We start from the raw sequence: 12,420 nt of genomic DNA, 5'->3' as shown, positions 1-12,420 counted from the left end.
GTTGTGAACTATACGTTTGACGCGTATGCTTTTAAACTTTGTACGCTATGTGTATGTATACGCCCCGGTTATCCAAACGGGACGGCCCATCACATCACTTGAGGGGTGACAAATTACATAGAGGTCACCTTGTGAGCAGCTTACATGTACCATTAAACCTATACCGTGTATGAAGTTTTCATTCATCCATGATAAAATTAGCAGGCAAATGTCAATGCTTGTTTAATTTCACATTGAAAGGACCAAACCATGAAATCACGGACATTAAAATTGATAAAAAAGAAATTGCACGCTTGTAACTTGATTTATCTGATATCTGATGAAGTATAGTTCGATCTCGATGTCCAAGTGTGCCGTCACATCAAAACAACTCACCCACTAGTAAACGAAACACACCTTTAATTACAAAACCAACTTTCAATTCCTACTTTGTTATGGCTATATTCGTACCATACCAGTCGTTCAGCTTATCTAATTATAATAGAAAATGGACCCAAACACTAGAATACTTGAACTGATTCCAACTACTAGTATATACCATGACGTAATCGAGTTAAGCTTCCAGTATTTATTTATTTGTTTTACTTTTGTTTCGTAGTGACGTCATTATTCCCGGATAAAGCCAGAGGCAGACATCACGTGACGTACACTGTTATTCAGAAGACCAACATACACAATATTCCAATACCATTCTACGTGTGTGTGTGTGTGTGTGTGTGTGTGTGTGTGTGTGTGCGTGCGTGCGTGCGTGTGTGCGCGCGCGCGTGTGTGTATGTATGTATGTATGTATGTATGTATGTATGTATGTACGGATGGATGGATGGATGGATGGATGGATGGATGGATGCATACATGCATATATGCATGTATATGTATGTATGTATGTATGTATGTATGTATGTATGTATGTATGTATGTATGTACGGATGGATGGATATCTATCTGTCTGTCTGCCTGTCTGTCTGTCTGTCTGTCTGTCTGTCTGTCTGTCTGTCTGTCTGTCTGCCTGTCTGCCTGTCTGTCTGTTGTTATCTCAAATTCTCGCATAAAAATGAAGGGCGTATGATGATAACTGCAAAAAACTATCAATAAGTTGTACTCCATCTTCCGTTTACATAATTCCAAATAATGAAAATTTGATTTTAATGTGTTACTTTGAGAAACATTAAAACAAACCTCAGCTTGGTTGCCATAGACAACCATCACAATGCTGTCGACGTTACATGTAAGTGCAGGAGCGTTTATAAAAGCACAGACTGTAAACATGCACGTTCTGTACTGTGTCCAAGTGTGTTTAGTAGAATACAGGCGTCAAAGACTAATACGTCACACAACACTGTCGTTTACTCAGTTTTCTTTTTACAAAACAGCGTGTACTCTTCACAATAAGAGATAACTTCTCAGATCACTAGATCGGTCTCAGATCACTATAGCGACCCCAGATTACTGGGGGGGGGGGTGAGGGGGGTGAGTAATCCCAAATTTCCAGACGGGGGTGTAACCCAATGTCAAAACATTTATTCCTATATAATCCCAAAAAGACCCATTGTTAGGGATTTTCGGGGAAATCATCCGGTCAATTACCTTTAGGCTATTTTGCAAGCAATGTTTCATTTGCACCGTTGCATTGTCATGGCTAGATTTCACCAAATTAAACACATTTATCAAATAAAAGACTTAATTCAGTCTCGTCCTTTGTCATAATAACCATTTATACTAGACAGAAAAGATTAGATTTTGACAATATATACCCTAAACACAACACCTGTTCAGCCCACATAACTATGTCCACAACATTAACTCTGTTTTTGAACATTACTATGGTGCATGTAGGGGTTTTAATAATCTAGATTTAGTAATATTTGCAGCAAATGAGAACGATTTTTACTATGTGTCTACTTCTAAAAATCACATCAAGGAGGATTTGAGTACAAAGTTTTCTTTTCTAACAGAGTTTGTTGTTTGGACTTAAGACTGGGATGTTATGATTTCACAGATTTGGCAAGATATCAAGGCTACCATTTATGGTGATTGTAAATTTGATATAGTAATGTTGTAAGTTAATAGAACAAAACAGGTTTTGAGGATTTAGAATATATGGGGAGAACACCGAGGGGTCCGGTCCTAAGAAATCAGTTTCTCATTCACACAAAATTGTCAGCGTCCTAATAGAGTGGTATAATCGCACTACTATAACAACTATAGTAAGGTCATTTAGGTTTGTTAGAGAAGTGTAGGTGTCCATTCCTACTATGTATAATAGTGTAGAAACTATAGTCTATAGTATGTGTGCCCTAGACTCCCAGATGTGATTCAAATTGGCGTTGAATCAGGAAATGTTGTCATTCCAATTTTACATGTATTATAGTGAGTCGGCTGTCATTCCACTTTTTAAAATAGAGTAGAGGATGTTATTCAACATATTAAATGTAGTAAAGGGTGTTAAGCCATCATCTTCATAGAGTAAATGATGGCATTCGTTTTCTGTCATTCAAGTTGACATTCGTTTTAGGGTTCCCCAAGTCTTTGCTCCGTAGCACAACATGAACCATTGTGAAACAACCATTTATTATGATGCTGTCAAGGTATATATATCTCATTAAAAGCAGGAAGACGTCAACGTTTCCCATGGTATCGACCCCATGATTTGTGAATTGTCAGATGAAAAGTCAACTCACGGTAGTATCGTTCAAAAGTGACCTATTTGGGTGGCACATACCCGTATACATGTACCTTTCTATATATTAGTAATCGCTTGGGTCGGAGAGATCACTGCACTGGGCTCAGATCACTACAGCAGTCTCAGACCACTAGACCGGTCTCAGATCACCACAACAGTCTCATAGATTAAACGTCTCAGATCACTGTGTTCACAGATCACTATAGCAATAGAGATCACTGCAGCCGTCTCAGATAACTGCAATGGTTTCAGCTCACTACAATCCCGGATCCTACAACGGACTCAGCTCACTACAGTGGTCAGAGATAATTACAGCGGTTTAAGATAACTACTATAGTGGTTGCATATCACTGTAATGGTTTCTCAGCTTACTACAGCGGTCTCATGTCACTACAGTGGTCCAGGAATACTACAGCGGCCTGAAATGACTGCGGCGGTCTCGGATAACTACAGTTTTCTCAAAAACTATATTTTTTGCGACTTTATCAGGGAAATTGCGTGTGACGTCACATTGATAATATACTCAATTACAGGATATAGAAGTGTATACGACACGACACGACAAGTCTGTTCTGTGACTTTTTTTGTGAAATTGAATTGTTTATGTCACATGACTTTCATGTTATGTGCTAGGCTGTACATTCAAGAACAAAACAACAACACACAACATAAAACCTTTGAATAGACGATATTTCAGTTGAAGGAACTGATAAATCATTTAAAACAGTTAAACAGACTTGTTAGGTGTGAGATCAATAGTTCAATGTAGGATGAAAAAACTAAATTCTTATACTTAGGCCTTAGATCTCATCTCCATTGGTATAGGGGCATTAATATTGCATGCAGAGTAAAGTCACCGGTATGTTAGAGAACATTAGGTGGTCATACCTAGTGTGGTTCTAGGACAAACGCCCCCCCCCCGGACAAACGCCCCCGGACAAATGCTAGTGTATAATAGAAACTGGAATCTGATGAGATGTGGTGATTTGTAGTGTCAATAACATGTAGTGTCCAAAATAGAAAGTGTATTAATCCCTTCTGACAAGTTCATACTGATACCCTCATCTTAGACCCCCCCCCCATCCCCATCACTTCTAACTACATTGGCCAAAATTGAAAATTGCTTCAAACCACACAATCAATTTCAAATCAGTATGTAGTAGTATGAGATGCTACGGATATAAAACCAGTATGTTGTGAGTAAATACTATACTTTTGCTGACACTTTACTGTATTTTAGTGCCATGCATTTACCGCAATAATATTTCCCTTTCTCAATTTGTCATTTTTAAAAGAAATATTTGAATTTAGGGATAGAACACATCCATTAAAAGTAAAATCGATTTTGTAGGATGAGAACTAAATGACTCAACCCCCACCCCCATGAAGTAATTTAGGTTTTTTTATCCTTCATTGAACTATTGATCTCACCCCTTATCAAACCAGTAAAGTGATATTGTGACAGATGCAAGATAACTCCAGGGTTATATATTAATAGCAATTGGCTAGCGAGGTTCTGACATACGGGTACGGTACTTTTAGATATCATCTCATGATAGCTACTTCAATGTACACATACTATCTACATATGTAATGATATTGCATGCACAACAGGTTCTATATAGACAATATAAAGGTATAGCACTTGTACCTTCAATATTGACCTAGATGTGTTATCGTAGACTCTCTTACAGTCCTCGGAGTTTCACATCGCTTTGTTGGTTTTGTATACCGATATCATCTACTGCATAATTGTACTCGAATATTCTTGCACTATCTATGCGCCCTCATCGATCACGTAGGGCTAACTATTCGTTGACGTGTGTTTGCGACGCATCGTCTTATCGCGAACATTTTTACTGTGGCGCGTTTCGTTTCTCTTTATTTTCAATTGGTTCTAAGAACAAACGCGTAGAAAACTTGGTCTAACAGAGAATCAGTTGGCATTCGGTAGATGTTAATTATCGCACGCTGCGCACGTTGTACCCAAGTGGCTTGCGCCCCTAGCGACAACAATGAACGTTAACCTGAACAAAATGTGATCACTTTCGTTGTCCAAAACACCTTCCTAATCGAACAGATTTACAACTTTGTAACTCCGTGTGTAATTTCAAAAGCACAAAATAATTGTCAGAGAGTTGTATTTGAGTGAGCACATTTCTTTTCCTTTATATCAGAAATACCACCGTGTGTATATACCGGTAACATTATTAGAAATAAGTTTATGTTGCTTTTCATTTGCTGGGAATGGTATACACTTATATGTTACATTGATTCCAGATAGACATGTACAAATAAATCGTGTGTTTGCTGGGTATTCCATTGTGCACTAGCTGGGAGATGTTAGCTTAAACTCTATGTCTATAATTTTACCCGTTTTGACTTACGTTCGTCTCTTAAGTTTGACACTTGCCATCGTACGTATTTCCAGAAAGTTTTCATTGCATAGCAGACTGTCAGGGGTTGTAAACAATGAAGATATCATCTATGCTTTACAGTTGATCAATTTCTACATTCATGCTACAGAACACAAATTTTGAATTCCCATATAAAGGAAACAAGACATATTTGTCTGTTCATTTCATTTCAAAGTCGTATGTTGCAGCGTTACAGAATTTCTTCACAGCTTGATATTACTTGAAAAAAAATAAATTTGTTTATTTCCATATCAATACGCAACGATTCATTTTAAATTCATCTGCTTCATTTAAAAACATAAAGAATTTGTGTAAACAATGTGTAAATAGTCTATATTTCAACAGCAACTTAAAGTGAAGTCTAAAAATCGGTGAAAGTGATCATAATAAAGTTTATGTACAAAATGACAATATAAACGTTACTTATAAATATTAAAACAGTTAAGTGACCATATGGATGAGGATTGGGTATTTATTTGGATTTTTCATTTATAAAATAATGTTATCATGGTTTCCTACTTAAAAAATAAATGTGAAACAACAAATGCCAAGTCCTTGTTTGTAACTCAATAAATTGCACACATTAAATAATATATGTGCAAGTTATTGTACTTACAATAACTAACATTTTACACGTTTTTTTTTACCTTTTTGCAATGTATTGAGTGAAAAACACAGACTTGTTCTATATAGTTCACATTGATTTTCAAGTAGTAAGCCATGATAATATAGTTTTATGAATTAAAAATAAAAAATAAATACCAAATCTTAATCCATATGGCCACTTTAATAATTGAAAAGAGAGTGTGTCATCTATTACTGAACAGTTCATCATACGAAGGAGGTGGTGTCATCGGTAGATCATCACGTTCACTATTAATATAATTTGGGTATGGTGGTGGCGGATCGTCTCTATTTGAACCAGTATTACCACCAAAACTTCGAAAACCATTGTTATTATTTAACGGAGGTGCAGACGACAACACTCGGGTTGGCGATTGTTCTGAGGATGTATTAACAACTGGATTGTCTTGTCCTTGCAAACTGACAATGCTGCTGGTGCGTATATCAATAATTTCATCGGTGTTTTGGTTAACTGCTGGTCTTATTGGTCGTACAAGTGTAGTAGTTGTGGAACCACGGTTTTTGCAATGTTTATTCCAACAAGTTTTCATCCAGACAAAAGCAATTACAGAAAGGAATATAATAATGGATATTTGCCAACCTGGAAAACAAAACATCCTACTTATTATTCGGTACACGTATTTAAGAATGATTAAGAATGATTGGGGCGTGATTCACGTTTTAAAAGGTATTCAAAATAAGATACTTCAACTTTGCAGAGTGCATTACCACATATTCCGGTTGCCGTAGAAACCTGAAATATGTAAGAGGAAATTCTGTTGAAATTATAGGAAGAAGTGTTAGAGGTAAGACGGGAGAAGGATCGGTGGACAACCAGACGCATGGAGAACGAGAACGGAAGGAAGAGAAGGAGTGAGTTGAAGACCTAGTTCAGGTTATACATATACATACCTGTTAAACCATGGTCTTTTGGGTAATAAGCAGCAGGCTCTGACGAATAAACAATCGTTGTCCCATCTGGAAATTATACAAGCACGATACAAACCCAAAACAATATTAACACAATACGTCCAAATCATCATTTTAACACATTTATCTAAATATATTGAAAATGGTCATTTTCGTTACATTATTGTTGTGCTCCCTGAGTTTAAAGCCCTTTCCTTACGGCAAGTTCACTACAGTAATATAAATACGAGTGACAGATGTTTGAACTTTACCTTAATACATGTAAAATCTAACTTTACGTTACTACTGTATTCAGCGATATTTTACTATTTCCTTCATTTTACATGTTTTTCTTTCAAACAAGTAAATATTGGTAAAGGGAATTAATAGGAATATCTTATTGTCAATATGCAAACTAACAGCAATGTCTTATGTCTAATATGCAAATTACCATGGATACCTTATTGTTAATATGCAAATTTACAGAACATCTTATTTGGTTTAGTCATTTGCACAAAGCAATGGGAATGTGTTCACCAAGTTTTGTTTTATAGGCTCGGAAGCAATATTTTTTATATATCGATAACACAGGCCGATAGATAGACTAGATAAACAGACACGTGGATATGAAAAGAAGGAAAGATAGACAAACAAACAGGCAGACTCACACGAAAGGCAGAGAGGGAAAGAGACAGACAGACAGACAGACAGACAGACAGACAGACAGATAGACAGACATACATACATACATACATACATACATACATACATACATACATACATACATACATACATGAGGAAAGAAAGAGCACACATAGACAAATAGTAGTACAAATTAAATGAGTATCCTCAGTAGAAGTTTATGACCGCTGATCGCGATAGGAAGTATACTAACATGAAAGTTATAATTCATCGATGATTTTGTCATCTTGTAATACACATATAAATCGAGAATGAGTCGGTAGCTTATGACCAAAAAACAGTAGGTCAAGAGATAGTGAAAATCATTTTTTTATATCTTACATATATTCTTTTCACACACGTAAGGATAATAGGTGCTGGAACAATATGTATTATACCAGTATTGGCTAGCTGCACTCATATAAACACACATATCATCGGAGTAGTCAAAGAACAAATCATTAGCATTTCTGAAATATAAAATCCAAAAATTACGATCTTAAACTGTATTTAGTTGACACTAGTTCCTATACAGTATCGTTACGATTTACACCTCCACACACTAGTCTAGTTCCTATACAGTATCGTTACCATTTACACCTCCACACACTAGTCTAGTTCCTATACAGTATCGTTACGATTTACCCCTCCACACACTAGTCTAGTTCTTAATACACTATCGTTACCATTTACACCTCCACACACTATAGTCTAGTTCCTATACAGTATCGTTACCATTTACACCCCCACACACTAGTCTAGTTCATATACAGTATCGTTACCATTTACACTTCCACTCACATAGTCTAGTTCCTATACAGTATTGCTACCATTTATACCTCCACTCACATAGTCTAGTTCCTATACAGTATCGTTACCATTTACATCTCCTCTCACATTATAGTCAAAGTTGTTACTCTAAAAGTCCTGAGATGCATGAGATGCAATTCAAAATTCATCCATTCTAACCAATAACAAAGTCCCTCATAAAGTTAGTGTTTATTGGGGCAGTTATGTAATGTACAAATATGGTATATTTCTCAGCTCAGGATGCTACTTATACACTGTTTACATCACTATAACAGTTGTGGTTCACTGATTGGATAATCACTTTTTGTGCTGATTGAGGGACTTTGACTAGACGTGGTTCAGTTAGAGACTACTAGTATGTTGGCATCCAAACTAAGTTGACACAGACAGACAGCCCAAAGAGTACGTTGTGCGGCAACAAAAGTCAGAACAGATATAATTGTTACATGTATCTGTCACTTACAGGGGGTGATTTATATACATTGTAATACAATTATTACTCGTGTCTGTCTCTTGCAGAGGGAGATTTATATACATTGTAATACAATTGATGCATGTGTAGTTTTTTTTGTAGATTTCCTAAACAAGAAATACATGAAAGACAGCGCACGCGCACGTCGCTGTTATAATTTTTACAGAAAAAACAAAAACATGTATCATATATTGATTGTACACTGCACTATATGCGGACTATACCATGCAGACACACACACACACACACACACACACACACACACACACACACACACCAATCCTATTATAGACTAGTTGCAAGACAACTAATCCTCGTCTCCCTTTCCCATAATATATAGTTTAAGGTGTTTCAATGTTACTGGAAATTTATCTGGAATATAATATGATGCATATCAGTCTGAAACAATGATAACTTTCGCTGCAATAGTTCGAAAGCCGGGAAGGGACCTCAGTATTTTCACACAATCCTCTGACATATACTTACCTGTCAACCAGTCGTCATCATCATAACACGTTTAGCTTACGAATCACAACATTTCACACTGTACATTATAGTGGCTCCAGATCTCAAACTTCTTTTACCTATCATGTTATATTAAAGAATGCAATTTGTTCAAAACTCAAGATCTGTCAGCCTTGACATTGAACTAAGATGAAGGGAAATAAAACGACAATGTCACTAAAGTACCCACTTACGTGTATGAAAAATCACTTTTATCGATCCACTGAAATGTAGACGATATGTGGCGAAGACCAATCCAATAGGACAGTGTGTCTGGAAGATAACTTTCTGAAAATAAGATAGAACAAGATTATTCATATTAACAAGTTGTATACGTAGTTACAAACAGGTAAAAACATAGGAGCGGGAGGGGAGAGATTGTATGTATGTATGTATGTATGTATGTATGTATGTATGTATGTATGTATGTATGTACGTATGTACGTACGTACGTCTCTGCGTGTGTGCGTGCGTGCGTGCGTGCGTGTGTGTGTGTGTGTGCATACGTCCAATTAACAGTTAGAAGGATATGCAGGGCATGACAATAAACTATTCCCTACTAAATGCTCGATGTATTGCAGAAAAAATGTATGTGTTCCTGGATCTTTTGATATCGTAAACGATTTATGTGATCTACATCCACATTATAATGTATGCAACAAAAATGTGTTCTATTATCTATAGACAAGTTATCACATGACACATATGTACATGTATACTGAACAGACAGACACACTGGTAGCCAGTATATTTTCATTCAGCTACTTACTTATTAATTGATTTTCTTCGTAGCTTGAAATGCTGGCAAGATTAGAAGCATCAAGACCACAATAAGTCTGAGCATCGGTCCATGTCTGGATGTCTGTTCTCACATTGTAACACATCGACCCGAACTTATTCCAGGAAGGTGGACAATCTGTCCCAACAGCTGTATTTAATCGAAAAGAAAACAAATACATGAATTATATTCGACCTCAATCATCTATCTGTCTGTCTGTCTGTCTGTCTGTCTGTCTGTCTGTCTGTCTGTCTGTCTCTGTCTGTCTGTCTTTATGTCTGTCTGCTGTCTGTCTGTCTATCTATCTATCTATCTATCTATCTATCTATCTATCTATCTATCTATCTATCTATCTATCTATCTATCTATCTGTCTGTCTGTCTGTCTGTCTGTCTGTCTGTCTGTCTGTCTGTCTGTCTGTCTGTCTGTCTGTGTCTGTCTGTGTCTGTCTGTCTGATAAAATAAAAATATCATTCAGTTTATATAAACTACTAAATGATAAACTATATACCCATTTGCGCACAACATAACGTACGATCATGTATTACTTTTAAGAATTCTGTGAAATGAGTTGAATTGCGATAGATACATCATAAGGTTGTTTATGTAGAAATACACTACATTTAAATTTAAAATGTACGTGTTATGACTTTGTAGAATGTAGTACTGACTGCAGAAGATATACGTGTTATGACTTTGTTTGTAGAATGTAGTACTGATTGCAGAAGATATACGTGTTATGACTTTGTTTGTAGAATGTAGTACTGACTGCAGAAGATATACGTGTTATGACTTTGTTTGTAGAATGTAGTACTGACTGTAGAAGATAAATATCTCAGTAGTCTCAAGTTACATAAAATATTAAAAGATGTGGTGGATTCGAAGTACATTTGCATATATAGATCAATCATTTGATAGTCTAAATTTGTATATTCTCACCAAATGCAGTGTATGTGATGTTAAAACCCGGATACTGGATAGTACTGTCACTAATGAATTCTAAAAAGATGGACTCTCCTGTGCTAGTGATAGATACTGGATTTGAAGTGCCACAAAGCTGTCCTCGTTGGGATAAATCTGTACCTGTAAAGATGAACAATATCAAATGTTATATACCCTTTAGCTGCCAAATGTTAAAATCTTGTGATGTTTATTGCATTAAATTCCAATCAACCGGTCGGTCGGTCAATCAATTAGTGAATTTATAAAGCGCCAGTTTCCACTACGATGTAGAGTTCAGAGGCGCTGTACAGTTAGAATGCTCTGGAGAGCAGATATGACTTTAAGTTCTTTTTGAAGGTGTTAGCCGTTGGTTTTTGTCGTAGTTCAAGTTTTCGACCCGTATGAAACATGAAAATTACAAACACATAATCTTAGTAAAACTGAAAATTCTATTAATTGAAAGTGTATCTGTTTGTTTGAAGACTTTGTATACAAATTTACATAAAGATGTCAGAATTTCACGTTCGTTTGTTCTCACCAGTCTTGTGAATTTATTGAACTTTTGTTCGATATAAATGTTAATGTCGATTGCAAGTATATAGCACCAACTGGCCCAAAACAAAATGATACAGTAGGGTTAATTATATGGCGTACAAAGTCAATACAAATGTCATGTAAAATGGTGATTACGAAGTACGAAAATACCCATCGTCGCTCATAAAAGAGTCCATCCTTTCATTATTGTGTCTTACCATCAATAATGTTAAGATAGTCATATATACAGCTTTCTAATTGGAAGTCCACCACTCTTAGATGAACTCTATGACCTGGTGGAACTGATATCTCCCATCGACAATATGAATCGGCTGGATAGCTATTAGGATAATTGGGAGATGTCAACGTGCCTGGTGTGTCTGACGGAGATTTGTACAACAGCGTAGTTGTTGATGAACACTGAGCATCTGTTGAGGAAGAGTTTGTGAATAGATAAAAGGACGACAAGGCAACGATCAGCTCGCTAATACAGACACAAAGTAAATCCGATGTTATTGCAATATATTGATACAATGATAATCTATGTGACTGGACGTTGAGGTACTTAAACTCATCATAGTATGGCGGCGTCTCTGATAGGGAGTTTTCCTCAAGTTTTTTCAACCTCATTCAGTGTTTACACTATCTTGTGAGTACATCTACATAACCACGGCACCACTATCACCAACTTGTGTAATCTGCCATATGCAACATCAATAGTTTTAGTTTGTGTCTATTTAGTTTGCTGATAGTTTGCTTTCCATGGTAGTATTACCTACTATGTACACGCAGTATATACTGTTATAAAAAGTTTTGGTTAAAACACCAAAACCTGTCATTGCTCACGAATGCTAATACGTTCTGCACTATTTTCGTGAATAAATGGTGAAAAGGGCATTGCAGTTTTATCATGAATTTCTGTTACGGGGTCATTATTGTGTTCCAATTGTAACTATTAAATTCTACACAGACAGACGTCGACATTGACAAAACATTTGCATATCACGTTGACCTGGACACATAGAATTCTCACATTTGTTGTAAGACACAGACACATAGACAGACAAAC

Source organism: Glandiceps talaboti, chromosome 7, assembly GCF_964340395.1.
Source record: "Glandiceps talaboti chromosome 7, keGlaTala1.1, whole genome shotgun sequence".
In the NCBI taxonomy this organism is placed as follows: Eukaryota; Metazoa; Hemichordata; class Enteropneusta; family Spengelidae; genus Glandiceps; species Glandiceps talaboti.
This window is presented reverse-complemented; position numbering follows the sequence as displayed.